We start from the raw sequence: 16170 nt of genomic DNA, 5'->3' as shown, positions 1-16170 counted from the left end.
CCCATTAAAGGCCGGTTTGCTACTGACAAGAAAAGGAATCGCCTATCTCGATGCGTGGAAAATTTCTCCCAAGAAATGGCCAAGAAAATCAGTTTTTTCTAATCGCAGTACGCAGTTGAGAAGAAATGTCACTTCAAAGGGGGCTCTCTGTAGGAAATTTCATGACCCTTTCAATCAAGGAATTTCTTTACTTTTCTTGAGCGAAACAGCATACTTAGCTCAAGGGGGGATGTTAGCGTAGTAAGCGTTGCATTATATTGAGGATTTTGCCCTCTAATAGACTCACACCTAAATAATTTTGTCACACCAAAATATTCTCCCACCATGTTTGCCATATATTGGATGGTGTCGTAGCTAACAAAACCAACAAGTAATGCACATGTAACGCACATGTAACGCATTATGTTGGATTGTACATTGAATGCAAGGTGCGTGCTTCTATGAAAGTGCCATATAAACTGACGCGTGAGTATTTATTTTTCCACGTTAAAAATGTGCACGAGAATCTATTCCTTAACTAAACGAACAATAATTGAGCAAATAAATCATTCGTTGCTAGACTGTATACCTGTTCAGACGCTTTTACTCTCTATCAATTAGCGCATTTGGATACGCGGCCTTTCCCAGGAGAAAGGAATAACCGCGGTTTTGCTCCCTGCTCGTGCATTTGTCCAAAGTGTCACGCCATTCGCCAATGGTTCAGGAAAACAACAGCGTTTGATGAAACACCGCAATGTTATCTCAGGGATTTCATTCAGAAATTCTTCAGGGGATTTCGTCCAGGATTTTCTCTGGGGATTCATTCATTGGATTTCTACAGGAATTAATCCGGGGATTTCGCCCAGAGTTCCTCTTGAGGCTTTAACAAGGATTTCCTCTGGGGCCAAGTGTTTTCTTCGACGATTTCTTCCAGATATTCTCTAAGAATTCATCCGGATATTCCTTCGAATTCCTAAATTTCTCCAGAAATTTCTCTAGATTTCGTCAAGTAATTACCCCTGAGTTCCAAGCAATTATTCCGCAATTCCTGTAGGAACTCTGGACAAAATCCTAGAGAATATCCAAAGTAAATCTTGGAGGAACCTCAAAGCCTCAGGAAATCAGGAGACGTTGCTGGAGAAACTTCGGATGTGTTTCTGGAGGAACTCCGGGTTAATTGCTCGACGAACGTCGGAGAAATTCCTGGAGAAACTAAGAAGAACATTCGAAGCAAAGGGAACACATCCTCGGAAGAATTTTTAGAGGTAAACTACGGAGCAATTTTTGAAGGAATTTCTGGAGAAAATTCCCGGTGAAATTCCACGTGCAATTTTCAGAGAAACTCCTGGATGAATTCTCTCCCCGGGAGAATTCCTGGACGAAATACGCGGAGGAATTTTTTAATGAAATCCCTAGAGGAAATCCCCGAAAGAATTTCTGAACAAAATCTCAAGAAGAATGCCTGGACGAAATCCCCGCAGGAATTCTTGGGGGAAATTGTCAAAGGGAGCGATTCCCCGGAAGATTTTTTGGAGGTAATCTATGGAGCAATTTTAGGAGGATTCCTGGAGGAAAGCCCCGGGATAATTTCTGGAGAAAATCCCCCTGAGGAGCTCTTGTGGGATATCAACGAAAGAATCATTGATATCCCCGTAGAATTCTTGGAAAAAAGAAGTTCTTGATATCCCGGGGGAATCCTTGAAGTTCCCGGAGGAATTCCTGGAGTAAACACCTGAAGAAATTTCAGGTGAAATTTCCAGAGAAATTCCTAGATGAATTCTCTAAAAAAAATCCTCGAGAGAATTCCTGGACGAAATCTCCCGAGGAATTTGTTTAATAAAATCCCCGAAAGAATATCTGGACAAAATCCGCAGAGGAATTCCTGGACGAAGTCCCCGCAGAAATTCTCGGGGGAAATTCGCAAAAGGAGCAAATTCCAGCAAGATTTTTTGGAGGTTATCTACGGAGCAATTTTTGAAGGAATTTCTGGAGAAAATTCCCAGAGAAATTCCACGTGCAATTTTCAGAGAAACTCCTGGATGAATTCTCTCCCTGAGAGAATTCCTTGACGAAATACCAGGAGGAATTTTTTAATGAAATCCCCGAAAGAATTTCTGGACAACATCCTAAGAAGAAATCCTGAACGTCATCCCCGCGGGAATTATTGGGGGTAATTCTCAAACGGAGCGATTCCCCGGAAGTTTTTTTGGAGAATTCCTGGACGAAATACCCGGAGGAATTTTTTAATGAAATCCCTAGAGGAAATCCCCGAAAGAATTTCTGAACAAAATCCCAAGAAGAATGCCTGGACGAAATCCCCGCAGGAATTCTTGGGGGAAATTCTCAAAGGGAGCGATTCCCCGGAAGATTTTTTGGAGGTAATCTATGGAGCAATTTTTTGAGGAATTCCTGGAGGAAAGCCCCGGAATAATTTCTAGAGAAAATCCCCGGAGGAGTCCTTGGCATTCTTAGAAAAAAAGAAGTTCTTGATATGCCGGGGGAATCCTTGAAGTTCCCGGAGGAATTCCTGGAGTAAATTCTCGGACCAATTCCTTGAGTAAATCTCCTAAGAAATTTCTTGAGGAAATTTCCGGAGAAATTCCACGTGCAATTTCCAGATGAATTCCTGGATGAATTCTCTGAAAAAATCCCGGGAGAATCCCTGGACGTAATCGCCGGAGGAATTTTTAAATGAAATCCCTAGAGGAAATCCCCGAAAGAATATCTGGACAAAATCCCAAGAGGAATTCCTGGACGACATCCTCGCATCCGACATCCTTCTCCTTGGGGGAAATTCTCAAAGGGAGCAAATCCCCGGAAGATATTTTGAAGGTAATCCACGGAGAAATTTTTGGAGAAATTCCTGCAGGAAAGCCCCGGAATAAGTTCTGGAGAAAATATCCGGAGGAGTTCTTGGGGGATATCTCCGGAAGAATCATTGAAATTCCCGAAGGAGTACTTGAAAAAAAAAAGTTTTTGATATCCCCGGAGGAATACAAAGTTGCCGGAGAAATTCCTGGCGGAAATTCTCGGACCAATTCCTTGAGGAAATCTCCTAAGGAATTCTTGGAGGAAATTCCACGTGAAATTTCCAGATAAATTCCTGGATGAATTCTCTGAAAAAATCCCCAGGAGAATTCCTGGACGAAATCCTCGGAGGATTTTTTTAAATTTTAATCCCCGAAAGAAAATCTGTCTGAAATCCCCACAGGAATTATCGGGGGAAATTTGCAAAGGGAGCAACTCCCTAGAAGATTTTTTGGAGTTAATCTATGGAGCAATTTTTGGAGGAAAGCCCCGGAATAATTTCTGGAGAAAATCCCCGGAGGAGTTTTTAGGGATATCTCCCGAAGAATCATTGAAATCCCCGAAGGAATTCTTGGAATAAACATAATTCTTAATATCCCCGGGGGAATCCTTGAAGTTCCCGGAGGAATTCCTGGAGTAAATTCTCGGACCAATTCCTACGGAATTCCTAGAGGAAATTCCCGGAGAAATTCCACGGATGAATTCTCTGAAAAAAATCCCGGGAGAATTCCAGAACGAAATCCTCGGAGGATTTTTTTAATGCAATCTATAGAGGAAATCCCCGAAAGTATTTCTGGACAAAATCCCCAGAGGAATTCATGGACGAAATCCCCGTGGGAATTCTCGGGGAAAATTATCAAAGGGAGGTAATCTACGGAGCAATTTTTGGAGGAATTCCTGGAGGAAAGCCCCAGAATAATTTGTGGAGAAAATATCCGAATGAATCCTTGGAAAAAAGTAATTCTTGAAATCCCCGAAGGAATCCTTGAAGCTCCCGGAGGAATACTAGGAGGAAATTCTCAGACTGATTCCTTGAGGAAATCTCCTAAGAAATTGCTGGAGCACCATTTGAGAACCATGTTGGGTAAAGATTGAAGACTTCCATCGATTCTAATGTGATGTCGAAGAACTCCACTCTCCTCAGCTGTCTCCTCACGTTCAGCAGCTGGAGATCAAGGAAGAACAGCATGCCCAGAATGTGTTCGCTCCTGAACAACCGAAAAGTGAAGATCCTAGTGAAGATGATGATAATGAACGAAAACCTGACAACAAGGAAGGTGCTAAATGGACACGATTGCAGAAGGATGAATCGGATGCGGTCAAGGAGTACGTATCTCCTCTCAGGGGGAAGCAAATCCACAGAAGAATTATTGGAGGTACTATACGGTGCAATTTTTGGAGGGATTCCTGGAGCAAAGCCCTGGAATATTTTGTGGAGAAAATCCCAGGAGTTCTTGGGGGATATCTCCGGAAGATTCATTGAAATCCCCGAAGGAATTTTTGAAAAAAAAAGGTAGTTCTTGATATCCCCGGGGGAATCCTTGAAGTTCCCGGAGGAATTCCTGGACCAATTCCTGGAGAAAATCTCCTAAGGAATTCCTGGAGAAATTCCAGGTGCAATATCCAGAGAAATTCCTGGAGGAAATCTCTGATTGAAGTCTCTGAAAAAATCTCTGGGAGAATTCTTGGACGAAAGCCCCGCAGGGATTGCTTTTGGAAATCCTCTGAGATATTTCTGGAGAAAACTCCTGGAGGGAATCCTTAAAACTCCGGAGAAACTTCTTGTGAAAATCTCTAGAGAAATTCCATAAGGAATCAAACATTGATTTGAACCACCGGTGAAGTTGCCCTTAGAATGAAGTAAAAACGGAGCAAAACCGCGGTTGCTCCATTCCTCCATGCAGGGAACGCCGCGTGTCCTTCTAAGGGCGCGGCCAGAGTAGACGCGAACTGCGAAGCGAAGCGAAAATTGCATGGGAAGGAATGACAATTATTAATAACTAGCGGTCCCGGCAAACTCCGTCTTGCCTTCAAGTAGGCTGTTGAAAACCGCTATGAATCGTCTTATACAAAATGACAGTTCCGTTCACTCTCGTTTGTCCGAATTTCCCGGTGAGTATCCTAAAACTTCAATGCACACAAACACGTCGGAACCTTTGACGAACAAAATGGAGAAAGAATCATACAAATCCATTGACCCGTTTGTAAGCCATTTCGTGACATACAAACATCACTCCATTTTTATTTATATAGATAGATAGATGAAATGTAAAACTCGAAAGGATTTTCGCGTCGCTTCGCGTGACGCGTCTACCCTGACCGACACCTAAGATGATTTAAGATGATTCAAGAAGGCAGGCGATCATTAGTTTATTTATCCAGGGAATCCTTTAGGAACTCCTACAGGATAACGTCCAATGATTCCACCACAAATAAATATCTACGAGAATAAACGTGAAGATTTTCCTCAACGAAGTTTAACAGAAATTCTCAGAAGCTCTTCCACGAATTCCTTCTTGGATTCCTTCTCTCCCCTTAAATTACTCCGGGGATTTATTTCAGGAATTCATCCTGGGATTTGCTGCAGGAGTTGCTCCGAGGATTTCCTTCAGAAATCCCTCCCGGAAACCCTACAGCTGTTTCCATTACAAATTTCGTCGTGGATTTCGTTCACAAATTCCTCCGGGAATTCGCTCCAAGAATTTCTCCGGGGATTTCCTCCAGGAATTCTTTAAGGATTTTCCTCCGGGAATTTCGTCCAGGAATTTGTACGGAGATTTCCACCAGGAATTATTCCGGGGATTTAATTATGAAATTCCTCCAGGCATTTTCTCTAGAAATTCCAGAAATTTGAAGTTAGATGCCTTTCCACATACAAAATGAAATGAGAAAATTTCTGCTGCTCAGCTGTGAACATGAGCGAAGCAGGTAATCCATTTCCTCCAAGAATTTCTCTGAAGATTTGAACTAGCTATTTCTCCGGAGATTTCGTCCAGGAATTCATCTGGGGATTTCCTCCAGGAATTCCTCCGGGGAATTTCTCCACGAATTCTTCCAGGGATCTACCTCAGGAACTACTGCTACTTTGCTCAAGGAATTCCTCTGGAGATTTTCTCCAGAAAATCCTCCGGAGAGTTTTTTTCCAAGAATTTCTCCGGGCCCCCGAAAACTCCTCCGAGGATTTAATCCAGGAATTCTTCGGGGGATTTCAAAGAATTCCTCCGGAAATTCCGTCCAGGAATTCTTATGGAGATTTCGTCCAGAAATTGATTAGAAAATTCCTCCGGAGATTTTCTTCATGAATTCCTTCGGGGATTTTTTCACAGAATTTATCCGGAGATTTCCTCCAGAAATTTCTCGGGGGATTTGCAACAGAAGTTTCCTTCCGGAACACTACAGGTATTTCCATCACAAATTTTCCCGTGGATTTCGTCCAGAAATTCTTCCGGGGATTCGCTCCAAGAATTTCTCCGGGGATTTCCTCCAGGAATTCCTTATCTGTGGGAATTTCCTCCAGAAATTTCCCTGGAGTTATTCACTAGCTATTTTTCCGGGGATTTCGTACAGGAATTCCTTTGGGGAATTTCTCCACGAATTATTCCAGGGATTTACCTCAGGAACTCCTGCTGGAAATTGGCTCTAGCATTTCCTCCGGGGATATTCTCCAGAAATTCTTCCGGAGAGTTTTTTCCAAGAATTTCTCCGAGATTTTCCCCAAGAACTTCTCCAGGAATTTCTTCCTTTTCACCTCCTGTGATTTTCTACTTTGATCCTGAAATTCTTCTGGAGATTTGCTCGAGGAATCCTTCCAGAAACTCGATCCTCTAGCGATTTGCTACAGAGATTTTTTCCGGGATTTTTTCCAGCAATGCCAAGAATCCCTCCGAGGATTTCCGTCCATGAGCTCCTCCTGGGGATTTTCTCCGGGAATTTCTCAGGAAATTTTATTCACGAATTCCTCTGGGGATATCGTCCAGGAATTACTCCGGGAATTTTTTCAGAAAATTCATTTTGAGATTTCCTCCAGGAATTTCTCTGGGGATTTGCACCTGGAGTTTCTCCGAAGATTCTCTCCGGGATTTCAAGAATTCCCTCTGCGGATTTGATCCAAGAATTCCTCCGGGGAATTCATCCAGGAATTTCTCTGGAGATTTCTATAGGGAATTCCTCCGGGGATTTCCTGCATAAATTCCTCCGGAGATTATTCCCAAGAGTCTCTCCGAGGATTTCCCCCCAAGAATTCCTCCGGGTATTTCCAAAAGCAATTCCTGCGGGGATTTCGTCCAGGAATTCTTCCGTGGATTTTTTAATAGAGTTTGTTCGTAGATTCTCCGGGAACTTCCTCCAGGAATTTCTCCGAGAATTTCTTCCAGAAATTGCTTAGGAGATTTCTTCCAGGAATTTCTCCGGAAATTTCCTTTAGGAATCTCATGGATTCCATTACTTAGGAGATTTTCTCAGGATTTTTTCCGTAGATTTCCTCCGGGGATTTCAATGATTCTTCCGGAGATATCCCCCAAGAACGCCTCCGGGAATTTTCTCCAGAAATTATTCCTGGACTTTCTAGGAATTCGTACAAAAATTGCTCCGGAGATTACCTCCAACATTTCTTCCGGCGATTTACTCCAGAATTTTGTTTTCCAAGAATCCCTTTGAGAATTTCCCCAAGAATTCCTGCAGGGATTTCGTCTAGAAATTCTTTCAGGGAGATTTTTTCAGAGAATTCATCTAGAGATTCCTTCCAGATTTTTTTCCGGGGATTCGCAACAGGAATTTCTACGATGATTTACTCCAGGAATGTCCTCTTGGGATTCCTCCGGGAATTTTAAGGATTCCTTCTGCGATTTTCTCCAGAAATTGCTCTTGGGATTTCGCACAGAATTTATTCGGGGGCTTCCCTCCAGGAATTATACCGATGATTTCCTCCAGAAATTCTTCCGGGGATCTCGCAAAGGAATTCCTCCAAAAAGTCCTCTGGCGATTTGCTTCAGGGTTTTTTTTTCCAAAAATTCCTCTGGGGATGTTCCTCTAGAACTCCTCCGGGGATTTTCTCCAGGAATTTCTCGGTGGATTTTCAAAAGCAATTTCTCCTGGAAACCCTCCAGGAATTCCTTTCGTCCAGAAATTGTTTTGGAGTTTCTCCAGCAATTGCTTTAGATTTTATCCAGCAATTTTTCTTGATTTCATCTAGCAATTCCTCGGAATTTCCTTCGGAGGTCAACCGGGAATTGCTTCGAAGTTCTTTCATATAATCTTCTAGAATTCGTCAAGCAATTCCTCTGGATTTGATCCATCAATTCTTTGGTAGTTGCTTTGGAGCTCTACAGAGAATTCTTTCGGATTTCCGCCCGAGTTTCTCTGGAGTTGCTCAACCTTCCTCTAGAAATTCTTTAAAAAAATTGCTTTGCATTTCTTCTGATTTCTTCCATGGATCCTCCAGAAATTCTTTCTCAATCCCTCCAAAAATTTCTCCAGAGTTTCTTCAGGATTTCCTCCATAGTTCCTATAGAATTTTTGCCGTAGTTTCTCAAAAAAATATTCCGCAGTGCCTCCAACAAATCCTTCGGAGTTCTTCCAGGAATTCCTCTGAAGGTCCTTCAGGAGTCCTTCAAAATTCCTCCAGGAATTCCTTCGAAGCTCTACCTTCAGATAATTTCTTCAGATTTTCTTTATGATTCTTCCAGCAATGCCTCTGCAGTAGACCTGTTCATATTTAAAAAAATGTGTGGAAATCTACCGGTCAAGCAGTATTCGGAATTCTCATGCTAAGAGCATTGTCTGGTCAAATTTTTAGCTTATTTGATAAAAATTTCAGTATGTTTCAAGTTGAAAATGTGTTTTTGGGCTTATTTCAAGGTTTGAAAAATCATAACTAGCATGTGGAAAATCAAAACCACTTGCTATTACCACTATTTGAAAGATAATTTTATTCTGTTAAAGTTTGTCGAACACGCTAACATCTTGAGTTTTAACATTGTTTGATCCAAATTTGTACTCCGCAGTACCCAGAAATTACAGTTTTCTCAATATACATGGTATATAAAACATGCATTGGCATTATTTTTTCAGGCCCAAGTCAACGGGAATCAAACATAATACATTTATGAATTCATTGACCATCAAAAGATTACATGTTGCTAAAGGCAATAAATTACAATAAATGCCCAAAGATCGAACACTGCATCGCAACCTGATGATAATTAAATCATGCATGACACATGTACCGGAAACGAATGAATTGAACAAGTTAGCATTGCTTTTTCTTTCCGAGTGATGATTGTTATGATCGCATTTCACTGATCATTTAGAACGATTTGAAAACAATCATCATCATCGACTGAGAAAAGGCAGTGCTAATGTGTTCATTTTTTGTATTCATTGAAGCTCACGGTGGTGCTCTTGGCTCACCCACAGTGGATTTACAAATGTGCTTCCTAATTACCATTTTTTTAATAATTTATTTTCGTAAGATAAATGGTTACTTTGAACGGGATTGACTTTTAGATATGCATTGTCATCATGTAAGAAAATTAAAAATCCGAAATTTTCATGCAGGCATGCTGTTCAGTAGACCTGTTCATATTTGAAAACATGTGGGAAAATCTTCCGGTCAAGCAATATTCTGAATTCTCATGCTATGAACATTGTCTGGTCAAATTTTCAGCTCATTTGATAATGATTTCAGTATGCTTCAAGTTAAAAATGTTTTTTTAGGCTTATTTTAAGGTTTGAAAAATCATAACTCAAAACTCATATATCAAAACCACTTGCTTTTACCACCAATTGAAAGCTAATTCTATTCTGTTAAAGTTTGTCGAACACCCCAATATGATTAAATGAAGTTTAAATATTGTTTGATCTAGATTTGTTCTCCGCAGTACCCAGAAATCACGGTTTTCCAAATATGTATGGTGTATAAAACACACATTGACATTATTTGTTCAGGCCCTAGTCAACGGGCATCAAACAAAATAGATCTATGAATTCATTAACCATTAACAGATTACATGTTGCTTTAGGCAATAAATGACAAAAAATGCCCAAAGATCGAATAACCCATCCCAACCTGATGATAGTTCTATCATGTATGACACATGTACCGACGAATGAATGAAATGAACAAGTTAGCATTGCTTTTTCTTTACGAGTGATGATTGTTATGATCGCATTTGACTGACTATTCAGAACGATTTGAAAACAATCATCATCATCGACTAGGAAAAAGCAGTGCTAACGTGTTCATTTTTTACATTCTTTGAAGCACATGGCGGTGTTCTTGGCTCACCCACAGCGGATTTACAAATGTGCTTCCTAATTACTTATTTTTTACAATTTATTTTCGTAAGATAAAAGGTAACTTTAATAGTGATTGGGTTTTTGATATGCATAGACATCATGTTCTAGAAATTTGTTCAGTGAAAACAATTCCCGAAAAAAGAGATTTTCAAGAACCTCGAGATACAAACCTCAACCAAACTATGTTAAAACTTGCTCCAATCATAAGATTGTGTTCGGCAAAAGTTCGTAGAATTGGATAAACTACTATGTAGAAGTATTATGATTTGTATAGTAGTTATGATTTTTTAAAGCTTGAAAATAGCCCGAAAACACATAATTGATTTGAAGCACAACCACGGTGCACCGACAGACCGTTATTATGTAAAAAAATTGTCCATCAAATCTGAGCACAGTGCTCGATTCCTGAGGTCATTCTGCACCTCTGGGCCAATTTTTAAAAAAATCCCTAGGAGGAATCTCGGGAAATCTTGATTTGAAGTTTTTTACTTAAAAATTCAATATAATCCATATTAAAATTTTGCAACAGCGCTGAAAAACCTACAAAAACGCTCAAAAAGCTGGCCAAACTGTTCTCAAACTAGTATACAATTGTTACTGTTGTTAAAATTAGAAATATTTACAACTGGCTTAACTTAAGCCACTCGTTAAGGTAAAGATGAATGAAAAAATATTAAAATTAAACCGAAGCCAAACTTAAAATTTTCAAGAGCACAAATCTGGAGAACTGAACACCCGTTTAAGCTGAAAATTTAATCGATTGGTCACCACCAGCTAGTGACCAATCCATAAGGTTTTCAGCTTAAACAAATGTTTGGTTTTCCAGATTCGTGATCTTAAAAATTAGATGTTTGGCTTCGATTTAACATTTTTTGTATAGTTTACTGGTTTAAATTTCATTGATTATTGTTTTCTATGTTAAACCGATTGAAAAGTAAACCAAATAAGTCAATAATTAACAATGTTGTTATTTGAAAGAAAGGATCTCAGAATAAATGTAGCACAATAATAGTTAGCAGATAAGTCATGTGAATACTTTTATAGTCAATTAGAGCTTGTATTACCGGTTGTTTCAAATTTTGAATGATTTGGTTACTCTGGTACGCTCACGTCAATAACAAAATGATCATACGCCGATGTCTTCCACGGGGTCGCTGAGCTTCACCTGGTTGATGCAACTTTTTTTCCGGCATTCTCACTAAATGACCAGCTCACTGAAGTTTGACAATTTTTTTTCGCTCAATAGTATTCACTCCTGTTCTCGAATAAACGAGCCAAGAATAAGCGTTTTATACATAGCAAATTAACAGTGATATTTCTTTTAGGCATGCTTGCATTCATCGTTGCTCTATTTGCATTATTATTGAAAACTGATTTGGTTTTCGAAACACTTTTCAGTGTTGTATAATAAAGGATCGCGAGGTGTTTTGGCGAAGTTGATAGAAAAAAAATAATACGTCACAAGTGTTATATGGATCTTCAATAATTTCATGCACATTTCAATCAAGCAATGCTTCTGCACCAACACAACTGAACCTGCTTCTTTCTCTACATGCAACCATATACGATTGGGTAGAGTAAATGGCGTTACGAGCTTATCCTAGTTGTCCATCTTTGAAATAGTGAAACCCTTCTTTACTGAACTGCGATCGGTTCCAATAAAGTCATAGTCTGCAAAATCACGAAGTATATACGGCAAAACGCAGTATTGAACAGTAAATTCAGAAACTCATCATGTTCCATAAAAATAAGCTCCTCGCCTATAATTCTTACACCTGATTGTATTTGTCAGCTTAATCAGCTTTGAGTCTTATTTTCAAGTCTTTGATATTACCTGCAACAGCTATTTTTTGTTAATGAGTCGAACGCAACTTAGAAGCCAATAAACAGATTGACGATGAATCCCGAAAGAAATAAAACGAAGTGAAGGGTTGCAGGTATGTAGAATGGAAGTTTCTAGTGATGTTGATACTTGAGTAGTACTTATTGGGGATTTTTTTGAAGTTGTTAAAGAATTTGTTAATCGTCGAACACTTGCTCCATATAGTCGGTGTTCAGAAAAAACTGACCAGATGATTTTGCAAAGATAAGTCAAGGACTCCATCAATTACAATATTTCCAATTCTATTTTGAAACAGATGTTTCTTCAAATAGATAAGCTCCCTTCTTACAGCAAATAATGCATATATTTTATTATACTTATACCGAATGCTTGGGGTAAGTTTTCCTAAAACCATTAAAAAACACTTGGTTCAGTCTGTCTGAACACCGACCATATGACAATCATGTTTCTCGTGTAGTTATAATCCTGTTGTGGCTAAGAATGTTGAACAAAACATTTTTATGTAAAGTGCTGAGGGCAATACTCGGTGGAAAACTTAACGTAAACATCAAGAGTAGTACCAGATGCAAGCAAAGCAAAAAAAAGCAATTTTTATTAAGCAAAATAAATACGGAAGACTTTGGTGGGCTGGTCACTTAGTATAAAAGTCGAAAAATAAGCCGTTAGTTAATAATATTCTGCATTGAGTGTTTCACGTTTATCGAACGTGACATCAATTGTACATTGACATTTATTTCTTGGATTTCATTCTATTAAACTAAGCTTACTGGTTTAAGCCATGTAAAAATATACTTAAGCCACTCTGGTAAGTTAAGCCAGTTGTAAATATTTAAAATTCTAACAACAGTAACAATTGTATACTAGTTGAAAACAGTTTGGCCAACTTTTTGAGCGTTTTGTAGTTTTTATCAGTGCTATTGCAAAATTTTAATATGGATTTTATTGAATTTTTAAGTAAAAAACTTCAAATCTAGATTTCTCGAGATTCCTCCTAGGGATTTTTTTAAAAATTGGCCCAGAGGTGCAGAATGACCTCAGGAATCGAGCCCTGTACTCAGATTTGATGGACAATTTTTTTTACATAATAACGGTTTGTCAGGGCACCGTGACAACTAAATTTACTCTAAATTGAGTGAAATTTTGGCCAGAAGTTCATTTCGCAATGAAAAATCAAAGTATCGGTTGACTGGGGAGTTTCCAGACATTTTTGAAAATATGAATAGGTCTACTCTGCAGTTACTGCAAGAATTCTTCGGGTTTCGAGTTTCTCGATTCGCCAGAAATAGCTCTATAACCGGTAAAATAGTCAAACAACTTACCGGGGAGCCTGCGCTTCCGTCCGCTAGACCTCGACAACAATTCTCTCGAAATTTCGCGTCTTTCTGTGGCCGAAGGGAGTGCGTTTTCCGGTGCTTCAACCGAATCTTCAGTATTTACATCCTCTTCTTCATTAGCTTGGTCGATTTCATCTATGGTGGCCAGCTGATCATTTTCCCCCTCTTGCTCGAGCGGGAAGTGAACGACCAACGGAACGTCATCTTATTAACTCATCACAACGTACGGAAAACACGACTCATTAAACTTGATGTCTTGAGCAATTGTTACATGTCGTGCCACCGGGTCCCACATGCGGTAACCGTTGGGTGCGTACCGACGATGCCAAAGGTTTTCGATAGCTACCTCGCAATGATTGACCTTCACTTTTTCTAGCGACAGCTCGAGCTCGTACAGGTTGCCTCGAAGATGTCCAGTTACCAACAACTTGCCGTTCTTCTTCAAGACAGCTACGCCTCCAGAGAACAAAACGTCGATCCCAGCGTTAGCGATTTTTCTGACGGACATCAGATTTTCACGTAGCTCCGGGACATACAAAACTTTCTTCAAGATGAAGCACACTCCTTTGTCGCGTTGATTTCGCTCATCTATTGAGAAAGCATACCTTCTCCTTCCTTAGCGACCTTTATCTCCACACTATTCTTCTCGCCAACCAGGTGGTCACTGCATAAGGAATCAAGCTTGAACATGACGCGTCCAGGCCTCTTTTCCGCAACGTTTGCATCGGCCATGAAGCTTACTGCATCCTTCTTCGCTGAATTTGCTTCCCGCTGGCGACAATCCTTCTTCCAGTTTTGAAAGTCTGCTCCACTCCCACGCAACAACGGAATGTTGCACGTAACGTCCTTAGCGGTGATGCCCATAACCTCTTGAAGGGAATGCCAGGGAACTCCAAATAATAGGCACAGTTTAACAGAAACGTGAAGCTCAGGTTTAATAAGGTGTTAAGAGGAAAATAACCATCATCGTTTTGCAAATTTTCAAAACCAGTTTTTTTGCTCAAAATTCAAAAATCTATCATTACATTACACTTACTATCTGAAATGCGATGATAGATTTTCATAAGGATTGTTATAAATTTGAACGAAAAAACTGGTTTTTAAATTTTGATGATTGCTGATGACTGAATGATGGATTCTTGAGCCTTAACTTAACGGAGGTTGATGATGGAATAAACCAGTTTGTTAATTTTTACTAACAGGTAACTTCATTAGATACGCAACGACTCAAATTATGATTTAATAAGTTTCATTTTCATTTTCATTTTCATTTTGCAGCGTTTGGTGGGGCAATGAGAGCGCAAGTCAGTCCAAAGCCGGGGGCAGGGATAGGTAATGGCCGTAATAGTCTATCCGGACCACTTGAACACCATCGGAAATGATAGGAAGGGTTGGGGTAGGGTATAGGAAATTGGAGAAGACTTGACACAATAATGCGATTAATGCTGCAAAATGTAAATGTGCTGAGAGCAATTTAATTTAAGTTTTGAAGTTTGGTTTGATTTATTAAAATTTCAAACAATTGTACAAGTAAGAAAGAATGAGCTGATCGCTTTATATAAATTTAATAAACAACAAAGTAATAACTATATGAGAGTGATGCTAAGAACTGCTTATGGCACGATGCGACGCTTTAGGAGCTTTTGATAATGATTGAACATTACTATAAAGAACGCAATTCAATCGATGGTGACAACTGTACAAACTTTATCTGTTTTTATCATGTACAGATATCAAATTACAATTCAGTTCACTGATTGGCGGTGCTGATTTATATAAAAATATTTGATATTATTAAAATGAAATGTGTTACTTACTCATGATGGTCATACTTCCCTGATCAGAATTATTCTGTTTTGAGCATCTTTTTCGAAGCTATTCTATCCAGTTATCCATTGACTGCTTACAATTCTGAAATTATTCTTATTGTGCATGCTCATGCATTATATTAGTAATGATCATAATCATGCAACAGATAAGAAGGTGAGAAAGAGAGAATTAGGAACAGTGATTAGTAATGAATAATAATGTAGTTTTGTGAGAATAATAAACAATTAAACAGCACTAATGAATAGCTTAAAAAATGACATTACAGCATAGCTGAGCCTTTCGGATCATAAGACCGATGTATAAAAATAATTTGTTTCGAAATTGTCCGCGTGGTCTTCTAGTGCCCCTATTAGATCAGAATCAATCATAGACATACATACCGAATGCTCGCCATGACCCTATGACCAACATTTGTATATGTATAGCCTTAGCTGATGTGGCTTTTCTAATAGGTAGTTTTTTCACTCATTGATTGTCTTCAAAACCTTGTCAAGTATAGAAAATTGATTTTGTTTCATTTATTACTACATTGAAACTACATTGTACTTATTGAGTATTAGGTATTATTTTATGTTTAGCACTATTGATATTATCAAGGCCAGAATTCTCAGTGAGTGAAGAATTTTATAGTACTAGAACACCATAGAAGATCGCTAAACATTACCTAATCATGGAACGGCTTTTTGCTCTATTATTTTAAGTAGATGCTATTGATCTCCCTTTGCTCCTATCCGCAACCCGGTGCACGCGCCCTGTTGGTTTTCGAAAACCTCGTAGAAGATTACAAACCGTCAATGGCATTCCCAATTATTACCCCACATTGCACATTCAAGGGTCTGACTGTGCTCCTAACCCACCCTCAGTTTGTAATCTTCTCGCCAGTTTGAAATTATATTTTCCCGAAGTGAAAGTAATTTTGATGAGTGATAGCCGTACTATGCAGTAGTTTAACCAGAATCTTTAGGTCAGAAGACAAAATCTAAATTTTGTAATAAAAAGGTTGCCATTGCTTTGAAATTCACCCAACATCTAATCAAAGCTACTAACAACAGCGATCAATTATCAAAACTCATCGCTCCC

At 39.2% G+C, this 16170-nt stretch overlaps 1 protein-coding gene across 1 annotated transcript in view; it reads right to left on the bottom strand.

The window, feature by feature from the left end:
• Positions 1-16170, bottom strand: part of LOC5571068 — a 33406-nt gene that overhangs the window by 7289 nt on the left and 9947 nt on the right. The gene's annotated exons all lie outside the window — the stretch shown is intronic.

Source organism: Aedes aegypti, chromosome 3 (assembly GCF_002204515.2).
Source record: "Aedes aegypti strain LVP_AGWG chromosome 3, AaegL5.0 Primary Assembly, whole genome shotgun sequence".
Classification (NCBI taxonomy): domain Eukaryota; kingdom Metazoa; phylum Arthropoda; class Insecta; order Diptera; family Culicidae; genus Aedes; species Aedes aegypti.
This window is presented reverse-complemented; position numbering and strand designations above follow the sequence as displayed.